Below are 13,646 nucleotides of genomic sequence, written 5' to 3'. Positions count from 1 at the left end.
AGGGGTGTGCAGTGGCTCCATACCCCAGGGGACCAGCTCAGTCTCATGTGCCATGAGTCACAGTGGCAGAAGAGAGCCTCCTTCCTGGCTGTCTTGACTCACTCTGGAGCAGAAGAGGATGCTCATTGGGGTTGTGGTCCCTGTTACGTGAGAGACCGCGGTGAGCTAAACAGCTTCACCAAGATGCAACCAAATCCCTCAAATTAGGAGAGAACAGGATGAGAAAGGCCAAATTCACTGATGGTTTGAGTTGGCAAAATTCTATCAAGTTCTAACATTAGCTCTGGGCTCATAAATCATGTTTTCCTTTGTCTTCTTGACTTCTAGTAATTAAATTGCTACAAATGAAGTTGTCTTTTCAATAATTTCTATAGGAATTTCCATTCTGTTTAAGGGTGAATTAACATTTAAGGTCTATCCTGGATCAGACTCAACTGTCCCAACTTGCCTCCGAGCCCATGTCTCTTTGGACAGTACACATACTGCCCTTCCCAACAGCCATCCACTACTGCATTCTCCAGGATTGGGGTGTTGGTGTTGTGTGTATGTGTTTTTTTTTATTGAAACCTCCAATCCCAGGTTTTTAACTTTTTTACTTATACAGTAGTAGTATTTTATGGGAACTTAACTGTAATCTATACTCGTGATTTGTCAAATTCCTAATTTTGTCAAATTCCTAAATACTAGGATTCCTAAATACCCCTTTTAGATAAACTCCAGACTCTTGCAGTTGCAAACTAATAAATAATAAAGTGAAAACATCAGAACAAAATGTGTTAATCCCTCTTGTCATCATAGGACCAAACATAGCCTCTCTCAGAATCTAAAGTGATTTACCAGCTTAAATAATAAAAGGACCTATTGTTCCATGTACCATTCAGTCAAGGCTACCTTCAGGCTGCTCACACATTGCTACCTCCATTTTTTTTCTCTAATGCTTATCCTTCTCCATTTTCCACCTACTTTTTTACTGCTTTATATTACTTACTCCCTAAGATCCAAGTTACAATTAATCTCTTATGTATATGTACATATATATATATACACATTCATATTTTAATATTTATTTATTTGAGGGAAGAGGAGAGAGGGAGAGAGTCTGAGTGGGGGGTGGGGGCAGAGAGAGAGAATCTTCAAGCTAGGCTCAGTCTCATGACTCTGAGATCATAACCTGCACCAAAACCAAGAGTTGGACAATCAACTGACTGAACCACCCAGGTGCCCTTGAACTCTCTAGGTTTGTAATCTAGATTATAAAGACACACAAGACACACAATTCCAAATGAAGCATACCTATTTCAAACACAAAATGTTCAAAAGAGAGGCTAGAACACAGACCCTGTCCAATCTAGCTTTCCTCCTAAATTCCGAATAGTGAAATTCTCTAACCATTCCCCTCTTCCCAATTTTTATTTTCCCATTTTTCCAAATAAAGACAATAGTCAAATCTTGTCCATTCTATTTCTTTAATAGCTTACATACATATTCATTACTTCCTTTCTAATCCATACTGATGTATTTTACTGATTTCCATTATAAACATTACTGCAAGCCTGCAGGCTTTCCTTATATCCCATAGAGACTACCTAGTGGCAGGATAGAGGACAGATTAAACAGCAGCATTGTACTGCCTGAACATTGTAAAATGCTTATTCATTGTGTCATCATTCAACAAATATTTCTTTTTTTTTGAAAGATTTTATGTATTTATTCATGAGAGACACAGAGAGAGGCAGAGACACAGGCAGAGGGAGAAGCAGGCTCCATGCAGGGAGCCCGAGGTGGGACTCAATCCCGGGTCTCTAGGATCATGCCCTGGGCCGAAGGCAGGCACTAAACCTCTGAGCCCCCCGGGGCTGCCTCAACAAACATTTCTAAGCCCCTGACCTGATCTAGAACAGAAAAAAGGTGTAGCTAGCCAAATGGAAAGTTGGAGGAGGAGGGCAGATAAGTTGGGCATATAATGACAGAATTTTCTGTGTTGTTCTATTTTTACACTTATATAGCTTAAGTAGAATACTGTAATTTAGATAATTCTTCCCTATTTAAAACAGCTATAGGTCTGTCTCTTCATTACCTCAAATCCATGGGATTTGGGGAAAGAAGAAAATTCTTTTAACCATTTTTCTTTGGGCAGGGAGAGGTTAGAAAATTGCTATTTTTTAAACTGAAGTGAAATTCACATAACATAATTAACATTTTTAAGTAAACAACTCAGTGGCATTTATTTAGTGCATTCCACGTTGTACAATCACCATGTCTATAGAGTTCTAAAACATTTGCACCACTCCAAAGGAAAACCTCTTATCCCTCAAGCACTTGCTTTGCTCCCATTCTATCACCCTCTCTTGATAAGCATAAATGTACTTTCTCTCTATGGATTTACCTATTCTGGACATTTCATATAAGTGGTATCATACAATCTTTTGTGTCTGATTTTATTCACTTAGCATAATGTTTTCAAGGTTCATTCAAACTGTAGCATGTTTCAATACTTTATTCTTTTTATGGCTAAATATTATTTCATTGTGTGTGTATACCAAATTTTGCATACCCATTTACTCATTGATGTGTTCTTTTTAGCTCTTTCCACCTCTTGGCTATAGCGAATAGTGCTGCTGTGAATATGCATGTATATGTATTGATCTGACTTGTTTTTATTATTTTGTTTATACACCTATAAGTTGAAATGTTGGGTCATACTATATCTATATATAACTTTTTTGAGGCATGCCAAACTGTTTTTCATAAAAACCATGTCATTTTACACTCCCAGCAACAATGGACAAGGGTTCTAATTTTTCCATATCTTTCCTAATACTTTTATTTTCCATTTTTATTGGGGGGGGGTTGTTCTTGTTTTATTTGTCATTCTAGTGGGTATGCAGTGGTACTTCACTGTGATTTTGATTTCATTTTACTAAAATTAATGATGGATATTAAGCATCTTTTCATGTCTTATTGGCCAATTGTAGATTTACTTTGAATAAATGTCTATCCATGTCCTTTGCCTATTTTTTTTTTGTTTGTCTTTTGTTGTTTAGTCATGGGAGTTCTTTATATAATCTGGATACCAGCCTCTTATCAGATACATTATTGCAAATATTTTCTCTCATTCTGCAGGCTTTCACTTTCTTGATATGTTATTCACTTTCTTGATATATGCACATAAGTTTTTAATTTTGAGGAAGTCCATTTTATCTATTTTTTTAAAAGATTTTATTTATTTATTCATGAGACACAGAGAGAGAGAGAGAGAGAGAGAGAGAGAGAGAGAGAGGCGGAGACACAGGCAGAGCAGGCTCCATGCGCGGAGCCTGACGTGGGACTTGATCCCGAGACCCTGGGATCACGCCCTGGGCTGAAGGTGGCGCTAAACTGCTGAGCCACCTGGGCTGCTCCATTTTATCTATTTTTGTTGTTTTTCACACTTTTATTATCAAAGCTAAGAATCCGCTGCTAAATCCAAGGACATAAAGATTTACCCCTATGTTTTCTTCTAAGAGTTTTAGCTCTTATATTTAGATTATTGCCTCCTCTTGAGATAATTTTTGACACACCAGTGAGGTAGGAGTCCAATTTTATTCTTTTGCATATGTATGTCCAGGTGTCCCAGCATGATTTGTTGAAGAGACTGTTCTTTACCCTATTAAATGCTATCGGCATCTTTGTTGAAAATCACTTTGCTATAGATTTTGGGGTTTATTTCTGGACTCTCAATTCTATTCTATTGCTCCATATGTCTCCATTCCAGCATCACATGGTTTTGATTATTGTAGCCTTGTTCTAAGTTTTAAAACCAAAAAGTATGAATTCCCCTCTTCGTTCTTCTTTTTCAAGACTGATTTGTCTATTTGGAGCCCCTTGCAATTCTATATGAATTGGAAGATCAGCTTTTCCCTTTCTAAAAAAATGGTATTGACATTTTGGTTGAGATTGCACTGAATCTGTAGAGAGCTTTGAGAAATACTACCTATGAACATGAGATGTCATTCCATTTATTTAGTTCTTAAATTTCTTTCAGCAATGTCTTATGGTTTCCAGTATATAAGCCTTTCAGTTCATTAGTTAAATTCATTCCTAGCTTTTTTTATGTGAATGTAAATGGAATTGTTTTCTTAATTCCATTTTCTCACTGTTTATGCTAGTGTAGAGAAACACCTGATCAGAGACACATTTGATTTTTTTGTGTTGATGTGGTATCTGCAACTTTGCTAAATTTATTTATTAGCTCTAGTAGGGTTTTAAAAAAAATTCTTTGGATTTTCTATTTATAGGGTTATACTATCTGTGAATATCTATAGTTTTACTTCTCGCTTTCCAATCTGGATACCTTCTATTCCTGTCTGTTCTTTTCCTACCCAGGGACCAGAGTCCCACACTGGGAACACAGGCTCCCATCTTCAAGACCACTACAGAACCTGAAGGGGCCTGGTTGAGGGCAAGTAAAAACAACCCAAACTATTTTACCATTACACAGTTGCCTTTTCTTTGATTCAACACATGTTTGTATTGTAAACTTTTGTCTGTTTTCCAGACTTCTGAGAGAGTTGATTTTGACAGTTTTTGCTTAATTTTTTAATGTTTCTGTGGACGAGTAAGTTATTGGAGCTGCCTACTCCACCTTTTTCACCTATGTCTTTCCAAATATTTTTCTTGTGGTGCACATCACTATTCTAGGCTAAGGGACACCAAAATAATATTATCCACACCTGTCAACATACATGATCCATTTTGAGCTATAATTTACTATTTGGTATCAAACCAACTTCCTACCAAGAATAACCACAATGCTGGATTAAGTTTGAAAAGAAAACAGTTGCATCAGAGAGTCACCAAAACAGCCAGGAGAGACAGCATAGGTATATCATCTTAGATAGCCAGGATGTCATCATTAGCAAATCAGCAGACATACTCTAAAACTGTTTAACAAAGAGCACAAAAAATTCAAATGTAATGTCAGAAAAGCCAAAAGTAATAAAAGAGAGAGTAAAGGAAAAATATATGGATAAATCTAAATTTCTCTCTACATAATAATATTTTGCTGGGTTTTTCAATTTAATAGAATTTAAAATGCATGACAACAATTGCCCCCAAATCAGGAGTTGGGTAAATGAAATTTATGTTCTAAAGTCCTTGAATTTTCCAGAAACTAGAAAAAATATTAATTTGTTGTACATTCTAGTAAAATGAATATTTTATAATTATAAAGTAAGTCACAAAGTGAGAAAAAGATACATAATACATATATCTGACATAGGACTCATACCTAAAATATAGAAAAATCTCCTAGAAATAATTGACACAGTCTAATTTTAAATTGGGCAAAAGACTTGAACAAGTGGCATATAGACATATGAAAAAGTGCTAAACTCTTTGTCATCCAGGAAATGCAAATTAAACCTACAATGTGATTCCTCTACGTATGCACCAGAATGTATAACATTCTGTATAACAGACTTCCATGCTGTTTTCCATAGTGGCTGTACCATTTTACATCCCCACCGTGTACAAGAATTCTAACTTCTCCACATTCTGTCAATATTTGCCATCTTTTGTTCATTTCAATCCCAACTGGTGTGGGGTGTATATCTTAATGATTTTGACTTGCATTTCTCTGATTAGTGATGTTAGGCACCTTTTCATATATATGTTGGCCAATTTAATGAGTCTTCTTTGGAGATATAGCTATTCAAGTCTCCTGTCTCTTTTTCAACCGGGCTATTTGTTTTTGTTTTCTTTGTCAGAGAGTCGTAGGAGTTCCTCATATATATGTTATGGGGAGAGGGGCTAACCTCTTATCAGATACGTGGTTTGCAAATATTTTCTTCCATTTTTAGGCTGCCTTTCCATTCTGTTTTTCCCTTTTATTGTGAAGAAGCTTTTGTTTGTTTTAGTTCTACTTTTGCTTGTTTCCTGTCTTTTAGATGTCCAATCCATATACCCATGAAATCATTACCAAGACTAGTGTCCTGAAGGTTTTCACCTGGAAGTTTTACAATTTCAGGTCTTCTGTTTAAAGCTTTAATCTTATTTCAGTTTATTTTTGTGTGTGTTTTGAGGTAGTTTATTTTCATATTTTTACATGCAGATATCTAGTGTTCCTGACTCCATTTGCTGAAGACACTAGCCTTTTCCCACTGTGTATTCTTGATACCACTGTTGAAGATTAGTTGCCTATATATGTGTGGGTTTATTTTCAGGCTCTCTAGTATGCTCTATTAGTTTATGAGTCTTTTCATGGCAGTATCATACTGTTTTAACTATGGCCGCTTTGTAATATATTTTGAAATCATGAAGTGTGATGTCTCCAGCTTTGTTCTTCTTTCTCAAGGTTGCTTTGGATATTCTGGGCGTTTTGTTGTTGAACATAAATTTTAGGATTATTTTTCTATCTCTGTATAAAATGCCATTTGAATTTTGATGGGAATAGAACTGAATATATAGTTTTGGTAGTATGGACATTCTAATAATATTAAGCCTTCTAATCCATGAATGAAAACTCTTCCCACTTATTTGTGCTTTCTTTGTTTCACTAGTATATTATTTTCAGTGTACAAATCTTTCATCTCCTAAATATTTTATCATTTTTGATACTAAGGTACCTGAGAACGTTTTCCTAATTTCCTTTTCGGATAGTTCATTGTTACTGTATGGAAATGCAACTGATTTTTCTATGTTGATTTTTATACCCTGCAACTTTCCTAGATTCACTTATTCATTCTAATAGGTGTGTGTGTGTGTGTGTGTAATTATTAGGGTTATATATATATGATCATATAATCCGCAAACAGACAATTTACTTCTTTTCCAACTCGGATGTCTTTTATTTCTTTTTCTTTTCTAATTGTTTTTACTAGGACTTCCAGTATTATGTTGAATAGAAGTGGTGAGAAAGGGCACTTTTGTCTTATTCCTGATTTTAGAGGAAAAGGTTTTAGTTTTCCACCACTGAGCAGGAGGTTAGCTGTGGGCTTCTCATATGTGGCCTTCATTATGTTGAATGAATTCTTACTATACCTAATTTGAGATGTTTAACCTAAAGTGATGTTGAATTTTGTCAAATACATTTTCTGCATCTATTGAGATAATAATGATTTTTATGATATGATCAATAAACATCTATTGATTGCATTTCAGCATCCCAGGAATAAATTCTATTTTATTGTGGTATATGATCCTTTTAATATGCCATTGAACTGTTTGCTAGAATATTTGTCACAAATTTTTACACTGAGCATTCTTTTTTATAGATTTTTGCATCTATGTTCATCAGAGATATGGAGCTGCAATTTTCTTTTCTTGTAGTGTCTTTTTTTCTGGTTTTGATATCAGTGTAATGCAGGGCTTGTACAATGAGTTGCTTCTCTTTAATTTTTTGGAAGAGTGTGAGAAGGATTGATGTTAATCTTTTACATGTTTGGTAGAGTTCACCAGTGAAGCTTTCTGGTCCTGGGCTTTTCATTGTTAGGAAGTTTTTGATTACTGATTCAATTTCCTTGCTTATCTATTAGTCTGTTTATATTTTCTATTTCTTCTACCATATGATCCAATAATTCCATTCCTGGGTACATATCTAAATTGAAATAAGGATCTCAAAGAGTTATCTGCACTGCCATGTTTATTGCAGCATGATTCACAACAGTCATGATTCAGAAATAATCCAAATTGCCATCAACAGATAAATGAGTAAAGACAATGTGGCGTATGCATAAATAAAATGTTATTTAGCTTTTAAAAAAGAAGGAAATTCTATCACTTGTGACATCATGGATAGACTTAGAAAATATTGTGCATTTTTCAAGCATTTAAAAAGTAGAAGGGAATATTCTGGATTAAGTTTTATCATTTTTAAAAGATTTTATTTATTTATTCATGAGAGACCAGAGAGAGAGAGAGAGAGAGGCAGAGACACAGGCAGAGGGAGAAGTAGGCTCCATGCAGGGAGCCCGACTTGGGACTGGATCCTGGGTCTCCAGGATCAGGCCCTGGGCTGAAGGCGGCGCTAAACCACTGAGCCACCCGGGCTGCCCCATTTTTCATTTTAAATATCCTTTCATCTAAGTAATAATTGCTTTAAGCCAAAAGCTAAAGAGATAATCCATGCATTTCTGGCCTTAAAAACTTACTCGGGTCACAAATGATTGCATTTTGTAGTTTTGATTACCTAAAAGTCATGTGAAAGGCCAGTTGCAGAACCAGAGACAAGTTCTTACTCTGACGTTGTCTCACTTAGGTTCAAACATCACTCTTCCTTTATAGCATCTGTCTTGCTCAGACAATTCCTAGGGATTTGTGGACTACAAAATCCAGGGCCAAGACTTATCCTGGACATCTAGGCAAACATGGGTCCCTGGAACCTGAATGGGGCGGCTACAGAGAAACTTTTAGGTTTAGGTGCCAGGTCTAGGGAAGTCTGAGGTGGGGGCTAAGAGGGGCGGCAGGCAGAAAGGAGTAGAAAGTGACCCACACTTACCACAGTACCTCTTACCTGCTTGTGGTCCCCTCGTGATGATTATCCTCAGGGCAGACACTGAAGACTAGCCCGGTTTGGGGTTTTCATGAGGTTTGGTGTGAGGAACAGGAGACATTGTATCATCATGGAAAACATGCCTGGAAATAAGTCAGTCACAGAGGAACAAATGCTGCATGATTCCACTTATATGAAGAGTCTGGAATAGTCAAACTCATTGATGCAGAGACTAGAATGGTGGTTGCCAGAAGATGGGAGATGGGAAAATGGGGAATTTTGTAATGGTTACAAAGTTATAGTACAAAATGAATAAATTCTAGAGATCTGCTGTCCAACACAGAACTCATAGTTAATAATAGGGTGCTGTGCACTTAAAAACTTGTTAAGAGGGTAGAGCTCATGCTATGTTCTCTTACAGGGTAGAAACAAAAAGCAACAAAATCAAGGGGGCACAAGAAATATTTTGGTGATGATGGATATGTTTATTATCTTGTTTGTGGTGATGGTATCATGTATATGCATACTGTCTAAACTCATTACGATTTAGACATTACACACACACAACTTTTTTGTATGTTCAATTTGTCTCAATAAAACTGAAAACAAAGAAAAAAGAGGATGAGCACAAAACAAAACTGAGAATATCAAGCGTCAACAAAGATGTTGAGCAACTGGAATTTTTACTCACTACTAGTGAGTTGTAAATTGGCAAGCCAAAACACTAATTGCCAGGGTCTACTAATAGTGAATATATGCATATCCTGTGGCACAGTAACACTACTCCCAGGTATATGCCAAAATCAGATGGGTAACTAGGTGCATCAACAGAGATGGACAAGAATATTCATAGCAGTATCACTTGTAGCCACTGCAAACTTCAAACAACCTAATGTCAAGCAATATTAAAATCAATGGAGAAACTTTGGAAGCGTATACAAAAACGAAAATAAACTACTACCTTTTTAAACACGGATCAGTATTACAAGCATATTGTTGAGCTAAAAGAGCCATGGGGGAGTACATACTATCTGTTGTCCATTTACAAAGGTTCAGGCAGCCAAAACTAATTTTGGTGGAAAATTTTGCAATAGTAGCTATTCATCTGTAGAACAATGACTGTGACAAGTATGAGGAGAGATTCTATATTTCTGGTAAACCTTTAAAATCTTAGCCTAGGAGATGCTTACACAAGATCACTCATTTTCCTACCAAGACATACACTCATGATCAGTGCACTTCTTTTGCACATGTGTCATCCCTCAAAACTTTTTTTTCACACTGATCATCTCAGAATTTTTTTTTTAATTTTATTTTTTCAATTTTAGCAAGGGTGCAGGGAGTTGCTCATCATATACTACGGGTAGGAATGCTAAGTTGTAACAGCTACTTAAAGGAGCAAATGAAGAGAACCCACCATGGGGATTTAAAATGTACATTCTCCATGCAGCACCCCGACCTGCTAGTATTTCTACCCTAGAGAACACTTGGATGTGGGTCACAAAAAGGAGCATGAACTTAGGTGGAATGTAGCAACGCTTTTTTTTTTTTTTAATTGTAGTTCAATTTGCCAACAGATAGCATTAACACCCAGTAGCAACGCTTCCAATGGAAAATAAAGAAACCAAGTACATATTCAAGGAATGAATGAATAAGGAAATCATAAATTGTATCTATTAGTTCCGAGGACTACCATGCAGTATTCCAAAAAAAAAAAAAAAAAAAAAAGAGGAAGGTTTATATATAATACGGAAAAATCCCAAGGATGTAATGTTGATGGTGGGGGGGGGGGAACCCTACACATATGCAAATGCATGGGAACTAGGTGTCCTCCTATAGGGACCGGGTTTGTAACTAGCGGCGGAAAAGGATTTCAGCCCAATTTGCAACGTGCCCATTATTATGTGTAACTTAATAACTAATAGCAGCACTTAGGGTGCCTTTGGAAGCCTATCCATCCAGAGAACAACACGGGTTCCCTCCAATAGGCGAACTGACCGCGGGAGGGCCTGGAAGCCGAAGAATTTTCACTCTAGGCCTTTCTTCTTTAAATGTAGCATCTTTTTGGTAAAAAAAAAAAAAAAAAAAAGTTCAATTAGGACTTAAAAGGTAATTGAAAGGCGCTCCATCTCGTGGGAAAGCAGAAGACGAGGATAATTAAGCGTGACGACACGGAGGTCGGGCGCCAGCCCCGCCGCGGGGCGCAGAGCGAGGCCGCCCAGCCGGGGCCGACCTGGGTCACCGCGGCCGCGGGCCCGCGCTCAGGGGCGGAAGGTCCCACTTTTGCCTCCCGGAGCGCTCGGTGCGACGTGCCAGGGGCCCCGAAATCCAGGCCAGGACCATTTTCCGCGAACTGGAACCTCAATCCCCACCGAGACACTGTAGGAAAGCCCAAGAAGCAGAATCCCCGAAAAAGGGGAAGCGGCCGCTTCACCCAGCGGCGCGCGGCGACCATCAGGTCCGAGCAGCTCCGCGCTCTCAGGGTCCGGACGCCAGATTCCCACCCTCCCCTCGGGGCAGGCCAGCCCGCCCCTTTCCCCCGGATCCGCGCCGCCTATTGGGCAGCGAGTGATCGACAGACGTTCCCGCCAATCGCCGGCTCTGTGACGGCCCCGCCCCCGCCCCCGCCCCGTCTGCGGTCCCCCTGGCGAGAGGGGCCTCTGTGCGTCGACGTCAGCGTGTTGACGTCACGGGCCGGGCTCTGGAGGAGGACCGGGGGTGGCTGACGGCGGGCGGTGGGCTGCGCGTCGGCTGCGGGGCTCGGTTCCCCGGTCCCGCCCCGCCAAGCCCCGCCCCTCCGCCCGCTGGGGCTCCCGCGGGCGCAATCACGGAACCGCTGTTCCCGGGCCAGCCTGGGGCGGCCGGCCCGAAGCCCCCCGATAAGGTAGGCTGGGTTTCCCGTGACCCTATTTGACAGATTGGAAAACTGAGTCACCGGGGGGGCGGGGGTCAGATGACCTGCTGGGAGCTCGCGGGAGACCGCGCGGACGGAGGCCGGAGCCCGAGCGTCGGGGCGTTTGCGGAGCGCTGCGCGGTCCTCCGGGAGGAGGAGGGAGGAGGAGGGGCTCGGCTGTTCGTAAAGGATGCACGGGTGAAGTTGCAGATTGCAGAGCCCCACCTCGTTTGGGCGCCCGGGCCGGGATGCGGGGCTGGATGCAGGCAGTGAGGTCTGCATCCCTCACCCTCCGGAGCCCCCGCTGGGGTCCCGCCCCACCCTCCCGCCCGGGGCCCTCCAGAGTTACCAGGAAGGGAGACTAGGGCGACGCCTGGGCTCTGCAGGCCGGGACGGTCCCTGGCCTCTTTTACTCATTTAAGACAATCTGTGTTCAAAAATTTTAGAAATTAAAGCACAAGTTATGGGTGTCGTGGTGGTAGTTTCATTTCACTGCCTTGCCCACCCATGGTATCCGGCCATATTTTGAAATCTCAGTAGCATGATGATTTTTGTTGAGGATTTTCTACAAAGAGATATTTTTTTTTCCCTCCCCTCTCTTTTGTTCAAATATGGGTTAACATTGTGGAGCTTTTCTTACCCTTCCATTAATGCGCCAGTTATTCACCATGTCATTTGTCTTCTATTTCACAGATGGAATCACTGAATTCATCACTTGACTCAGTTAATAGTTTGGATAAGTTTAGCAAGGTAACAAACTAACAGGTCCAATCCCTCAAATATACTGGAACTAGTTCAGATGGTTTCCCTTAGAATCTTTGTTGAGAAGGGCTCTGAAAGATCATTCCCATCTATATACCCTCTCTTTCTAAAAGCTGGATCTCAAAAAATAAAACTTTCATTACCTTTGCTTTATTGATGGATTCATGCCCATAAAGTGAAAAATGTGCACTACACAATATATGCATACATATATGATGTTTTCTTCTTTTCATAAAAAAATCATTCCCTTTAAATCTTGCTGTCGAAAACATTGGACTTTTAAGTCTGCATTATTGCATAAAACTGCATTAAAAATGGAATTGAAGTCACTTTTGGGGGGACTTTTCCTTCCTGATGTTCACAGGATGGCCATTTTAATCATTTGAATTTATTCTTTGAACAAGTTTATCAGACGAGTACCTCATCTCTGCCGCATTTTGCCTGAAGACGTTGAGGATTAAGTGCTGAAAAATTTACATCCTTAAAGACCTTCCATTTTGGTGGAGACACAATAAACATGTAAACGAAAATGACAGTTTTAGGTAATGATAAATGGTAGAAGAAATAGTTCAGGATAAGAGGATAGAATGTGACTGGGATGTGGGAGAGTAGGAGGGAATTTAGGTATGGTAATCAGAGAAGACTTCCTTGAGGAAGTGACAGTTTCATGAGACGTGAATGTTTGGAATGAGTCAGCCCACAGGAAGATCGGTGGAAGTTTCCAGGCAGACACTGCAGTGCAAAGGAGCATGTTCCAGGGGTAGAAGAGAAGCTATGTGCAATGGAGTGAACCTTGGAGAGAGTGAAGGGGGGGAGATGACAGTGGAGAGCTGGGTGTGAGCTGCATCATCTGAACCCCGTGCAGACAGGCAGAGGACATAGGATTTGTGTATTGCCAATCCCTCTTTATTTAGTGACATTCATAGACTCTAGCCAGCTCTCTGCTTTATTTTGGTTATGAAATCATTGCAGCAACTCATTACGTATTTTTTTCACCAGTAGTCACCTCTCAATGAAAATATGTCCTCTTCCCTTGAGCACTGTGTCCCATGCTATTTTTTTGTGTGTGTTCATTATTATGTGCAGGACTTTAAGCCTCTGCTTATTCTCAGCTCCCTGCTTTTATCCTTCCTTCCTATGAATCCTCCAGTATTATCTTTATGTGTTGGCCCTTTGGAAAGAACTGGCTGTCAATCCCAGCTCTTGTCCAAGCTGAGTTCTAGGAAACTGCACTGTCAAGTGGATTACCATTTTCCATGAGAGCTTTGAACTGACCAGAGACTTAATGCCTGCCTTTATTTAGTGCCTACAGTGTGTCAGGTGCATTACATACATTCTTATCCTTCCAACATATTGCAGAGGTAAATATGATCCCTTCTTGATCAGAAAGGAAGCTTACCCTTTGGCTGTCCAGCTTGTACTGAGTGAGTAAAGATTTGAACACTCCAGTTAGCCTGCCCCCAAAGTCTAATCCATGCTACTCCACCTCACTGCTTCCCTGAATATATAGCAGTAGCTACA

At 39.8% G+C, this 13,646-nt stretch overlaps 1 protein-coding gene and 1 long non-coding RNA gene across 3 annotated transcripts in view; one reads left to right on the top strand and one right to left on the bottom strand.

The window, feature by feature from the left end:
* The window catches only part of LOC112661434 (uncharacterized), a 60,250-nt gene extending 49,289 nt beyond the window's left edge, over nt 1-10,961 (bottom strand). The window contains exons 1-2 of the long non-coding RNA XR_003137692.3: nt 10,469-10,961; nt 8,492-8,613 (exon numbers count right to left, since the gene is read on the bottom strand). This is a non-coding gene — a long non-coding RNA (uncharacterized LOC112661434). The remainder of the gene's footprint in view (nt 1-8,491; nt 8,614-10,468) is intronic.
* A 178-nt stretch (nt 10,962-11,139) lies between these two features.
* Nucleotides 11,140-13,646, top strand: part of STARD3NL (STARD3 N-terminal like) — a 55,815-nt gene continuing 53,308 nt past the window's right edge. Inside the window, exons 1-2 of one of the 2 annotated variants that reach the window (XM_025449404.3) lie at nt 11,166-11,354; nt 12,057-12,113. The gene's annotated coding sequence lies outside the window, so the exon portion shown is untranslated. Of the gene's footprint in view, nt 11,355-12,056; nt 12,114-13,646 lie in introns of both variants that reach the window. The other variant, XM_025449403.3, reaches the window with a different exon arrangement.

Source organism: Canis lupus, chromosome 18 (assembly GCF_003254725.2).
Source record: "Canis lupus dingo isolate Sandy chromosome 18, ASM325472v2, whole genome shotgun sequence".
In the NCBI taxonomy this organism is placed as follows: domain Eukaryota; kingdom Metazoa; phylum Chordata; class Mammalia; order Carnivora; family Canidae; genus Canis; species Canis lupus.
This window is presented reverse-complemented; position numbering and strand designations above follow the sequence as displayed.